Source organism: Lynx canadensis, chromosome C1 (genome assembly GCF_007474595.2).
Source record: "Lynx canadensis isolate LIC74 chromosome C1, mLynCan4.pri.v2, whole genome shotgun sequence".
In the NCBI taxonomy this organism is placed as follows: Eukaryota; Metazoa; Chordata; class Mammalia; order Carnivora; family Felidae; genus Lynx; species Lynx canadensis.
In genome coordinates, this window is record NC_044310.1 from 104,085,839 (window position 1) to 104,091,156 (window position 5,318).

Sequence of the window (5,318 nt, forward strand, 5' to 3'; positions counted from 1 at the left end):
AGAAATGGCTTCGGGATAAAATAAAAGAGGTAAAGGGGAAATGAAATACACAGATTGTTATTTTGAGATGTAATGTGGATTTATATCCATTACACATGTAAATATTTAGTGTGGTGGTATTTTGTGTACATAAGTACTGTGCGTAAGTACTGTGGGTACACATTCCCTGTGGCCCAGTCAGGAGTGCTCTTTGGGCACCTTGATACATCTTCGATTTTTTTTTTAAAGCGTGCAGTTTCCAGGTCATGATATATTGAGAAATTGGAATGGAACAGACTTGGTCAAACTCTCCAAGAACCATCTGTGACTGTATAGGAGTCAGAGCCCTGCCTCGTGGCCTCGATGGTATGTGGTCGATTTTGAGTCACGGCAGATGAGTTTGGTTTGATGTGCCTGAGAGTTTTAGGTCAATGTTAAAGCATGATTACTTCACGTTGTAGCTCTAACAGGTATAGAAATAGAAGAAAAACTTACAACAACAACAAAACCCAGAAGTGTATGAAAAGTTAAAGGAAAATTCCCCTGCTTCCCAATACCACTCCACTGTTGACACATCTTTATAGATTACATGTAGGAGTCAGCGGTGGCTTTGGTGCGTGATGGATGCTATGTGGTCAAGGACTCAGGAAGACCCAAGTCTTGCTCTGACAATCCCTTGCCCTCTCTGGGCAATGGGAAAAGGGTGGAGGCAAGGAAAACGAAAATCACTGTACTATATGCAAAACTTTCACCTCTGGACAGGAAACTCTGGGTAAACGGTGGCAGAATATGTGGTTTATGAGCTCTTCCCTCACCCAAGGCCCAGGGCACGTTTACCTTATTTTCTGAGGTGCAAGTGACAGGACAGAAATCAGTCAAAGGCCGGGGGTGGGGGGGGGGGGTTGCAGAGAGACAGCAAGAGAGCTGACCACCCTTGAAGGTCAACTATACTCTAGTCTTGGGTCAGTAGAAGAAATACCTTGGGATTATCGGTGGGAATATGGACGCTAAACCATAATTTACACACCTCTAGCGAGGGATAGCACTTTGCTCTCTGTAGCGGTTCCATGGTGTAATGGTGAGCACTCTGGACTCTGAATCCAGCGATCCGAGTTCAAATCTCGGTGGGACCTTTCCCTTTAACTGGGACAGGGTGGTTTTTTTACTCTTCAGAGTGGGACGCAGTTTCCGACCGGGGGATCCTGCTCGGTGTCCAGGAAAGAAGTCCCGCGGGCCCCGCGCCACCCTGGGCGCCTCGCAGCCGCGTCCCCCGCGCTCCGCCGCCACCGCCTCCTCGGGATTCGGGGACCCACGAGCCGGGTTCCCAGAGCAGCGCGCTCCGCACGGACACTGCAGCCACGGCGGCGGGGTGCGGGGGGGGGGGGGGGGGGCCGGCCAGCACTGCCCTTCGTCGGGCTCACCCTCAGGCCTCAGGGTGAAAGCCACGGGCTGCGGCCACTGAACGCTGCACCGCAACGCACGTCACGCGGCGCGTCCCGTAATTGCACACTTTGTCTCTGAGTCAGTTTGTGATATGAGAGAGTGTTCTGGTTTTGAGGTCGATGGTTCACAGACCTAAACTGGAAGTATTACTGGGGTGTTTTTGAAGCAAGGAATTGAATTCCTATTCTCTATTGATTGAGCTGATCAGATGAGCTGATAAACTCCCAGATCGGCCCAGCCCAGGAGATTACGGTTGGTCAGAGAGCAGTACTTCCCTGTCCCTAGGAGGGTCCACAGCCACTGAAAAGTATCACTGCTGTAACTTAAATAAAATCAGTTCTCATCACATCCAGTCTTTACGCAGTGTTGCGCCCCAATACCAGTCAATGATTGTACGCACAGTGCCCTGTCCCAGGCATAGTCAACCATTGAATCCTTTCAACAGGCCCACATCATATCACTGTCCTCATTTTCCATGTAAGAAAACTGAGATCCAGAAAGATTAAGCAACCTGTCCAGTCACTCAGCCAGTGAGTGGGATTGGAAAGCAGGAATTTGGACTGAAGACATCCTGGCTCCAGAAGATAGGCTGAGAACCACAATGTTTATACTCCTCCTACTTTTAAAAACCGCTAAAAATGCTGGACAGGAAATTTAAGTCTATATAAATTCTTTTGAAAAAACACCTAGGAGGAACCATGCAACAGGCATCAAACTATCCGAACATCCTTATGACCCCACTGCCTCCCGCAAACCCTTCTTATGCCCACAAGTGCTCCCTCAAACTCTCCAACTTAAACACACTTCCTGCCAGAACCAGGTTTTCCCTCCCCTTTATGTTTTCCTCTCACCTACCCCACACCTCTTTCATAGCTATTCTGTTCTTTCACTTCCAGGACATTCATTTTTTAAGTTTAAAACTATGAAAACTAGGGGCGCCTGGCTGGCTTAGTCCATAGAGCATGCGACTCTTGGTCTCAGGGTCTTGAGATCAAGCCCCACCTCGGGCATGAAACAAACAAACAAACAGAAGAAGATAAGCATTCATCCTTATCCCACCACCTGGAATTAACTACTTCTAACATCTTTACATATTTTTCTTCAAATCTATTTTTAAGTTGTTCTAGATTTTTTGCAAAAGCTATACATGGTAAAATTACACAAATGGTAAAATGCAAATGATGTACAAAATACGTATATGTAAAATTTTGAAACAGCTTAAAATAAAAAATAATTTTGTATGCATTAGGTAATTACTAATGGAGCCATATTTGATAAATCTATAGGGAGGATGTATTTACAAATATTCTTTTATAAAAAACTGAGCTCTTATAGAGCCTATTTTTATTTGAAAGTATTGAGTTTAATAGGGCATGAATTTCACGGAAGAAAAAGATACAAAACAAATATGGAGGGATTGTTCACTACATGAGTGATAGTTTTCTAAAAGAACTTTCCAAGGCTAATACTAATTAATTGCACTTCAGACACTAAAATTGGAATGATTTGTTTTTAAAACCAAAAGTCTTAAGGTGTAATTTGTAAATAATACAATGGATCCATTTCAAGTTTGATGAGTTTTGACAAGTTGGATGCACCCAGGCAACCACTACCCTGTTCAAGAGCAAAGAACATTTCTATTGCTCCAAAATGTCTTCTTGTGCCCGTTTGCAGCCAATCCCCCACACCACCTCCTGTCCCAGGCAATCAATGATCTAGTTTTGTCACTATGGCTTAGTTTTGCCTGTTCTAGACACTGACACGGATGGAACCACAGAGTATGTGTGGGAGGCCGGGCCCCGGTGCCAGGCTGAGACCGGGTCGAGCAACGGTTCCCTGTTGACTCAGCCAACCCGGTGGTTCCCCCTCCCATTCCCCCACTTTCAAGGGCATACGAAAGCCTTGTCAAGGCTGAGAAAGTTAATTCCTGAAGCCTGTGGTCTGCGGGTGTTGGCAGTAACGTTACCTCCCCTTTTTCTACCCCGAGTCAAATAGAAACAAACATGGGAACTGTGTTTTGCTAGCAATCTATCAACAAGGTCTTGTGACCCGTTCAGAAAGTTCACAAGGTACACAGAACTAAATGTTTTGGCTGGCAGTGGTCATGTGAAACCTGTTTATTCTTAGAATGACCTGATCCATAAGAGTCTTATATTATAAAAGATTGTGTACAGCAACAATAAAGCCGTCACTTGGGCCATCAGCCCATGGGACCCTCCTGTTCCCAAACTGTCTTCTCTTCTCTCTTTTTTTCTTACATTCCCCTACCCTCAGGCCCCTGATCTCGGTGTTTGTTGCGCCGGTCGCAACAAGTATGTATTCTTTTTATCACTCAGCATGCTGTTTTTGAGGTTCATCTTTATTGTTGCCACATATCAGGAATCTGTTCCATTCCATTGAAGAGTAGTATATTTTTGAATGAATAGACCACAGTTATAGCCACTCATCTTTTTTTCCAAAAATTCTTTTAACATTTATTTCTTTTTGAGAGAGAGAGACTGAGTGCAAGCAGGGAAGGGGCCGAGACAGAGGGAGACGCCGAATGTTCCGATTCGGAAGAACATCCATTCTGCTCATCTGCTCTGCTCAGAGCCGGATGTGGGGGGCTTGAACTTAGGAACTGCGAGATCATGACCTGAGCCAAAGTCAGACACTTAACTGACTGAGCCACCCAGGCACACCCCCCCCCCCATCCATTCAGCTCTTGATGGGCATTTGATATGTTTCCAGTTTGGGGGACTGCTATAAACAAAGTTGCTATAAACAAGTCCCTTGGTGGGCACGTGTTCTATAAATTCCATTTAAATTTTTTAATTTTTTAATACTAATTTATTTCGTGAATGGATGTTACACTCACAAATACAAGATTCACTCAAATGTTACAAAAAGTGTGAAGCAGAAGTCTATACACTTTACACTTCGTAATTAAGGGTTAAAAAGCTTATCTTGGGTAGTTTCCTATTAGGACGTATTTACTATAAACCGTACACTACGCTAGGTGTGCTGTTAGGTTATCTCACGTAATCTATGCAATAATTTCTCTATGAGTTGCTTAATATTATTATTTTCATATTATTCTTGCAAAATTGGCCTAGCAATAGAAGGGGTTGGTTGAATGTCAAACAAAAGGCAAGTGGTGGAGCCAGGACTGGAAGGGAGGCCTCCCAGAGGTGGTGCTCCTCACCACAGACTGAACCTAACTTCGTAATAACCTCGGTGTTTGATAGGCTTGGCAACCAGTATCCAAGCACTGGTATCGGTCATTGCTGTCTGCTCAGAAACTCCTCCGTCAGGGAGCATAACAGTGCTGACAATGGAGACGGGGGAAACCTGTTAAACACTCTAGAAACCCAAGTTTTCTCATCAGTAAGGCACTGCAAGTTGACTTCAGTCTTGGTTCAGATATTTTGTATTTGTTTATCCCACCGTGGAGAGAAATTCAGGGCTCTTCATCAAACTAGGTCAGTCTGCAGGACCTACGACTTCTACTTTCAGTGTCCTCAATACTCCAGACGCATTCCAGTGTACTTTTTTAGTCTTCTTTGGACCTGCCCTTGTTTGTATACAACCCCTTCCCCAACTCTACTCCCTACCTCCAACTCAACTCCTGCTCCTAGTCTCTCCAGTGGTCTCAGCAGCTTCTGAATGTTGTTCCTGAGGTAGCCACCAGGGAGGCTTGATGGTTCTTCCCGCCATGGCCCTGCCGTTTGCTTTTGGTCAAGTAGTTTCTATTTGCCAGGACAACTGTGGATCAGAAGTGAGCAAGTTAAGAAGACATCCTGGGAATTGGCAAAATGTGCACGACTGTCAACACTGGACCTGGTTGGTTTTCTTATAAACCGGAGTTGGATATACCACCGCAACTGCATTTTCAGACAGGGAACATCTAAAATTAC

The 5,318-nt window shown here is 44.9% G+C and overlaps 1 non-coding gene across 1 annotated transcript; it reads left to right on the forward strand.

Moving 5' to 3' along the window:
• The first annotated feature begins 1,040 nt into the window (after positions 1–1,040).
• On the forward strand, positions 1,041–1,112 carry TRNAQ-CUG. The gene has a single exon. It is a non-coding gene; the product is annotated as a tRNA-Gln (tRNA).
• Positions 1,113–5,318: the final 4,206 nt, after the last annotated feature.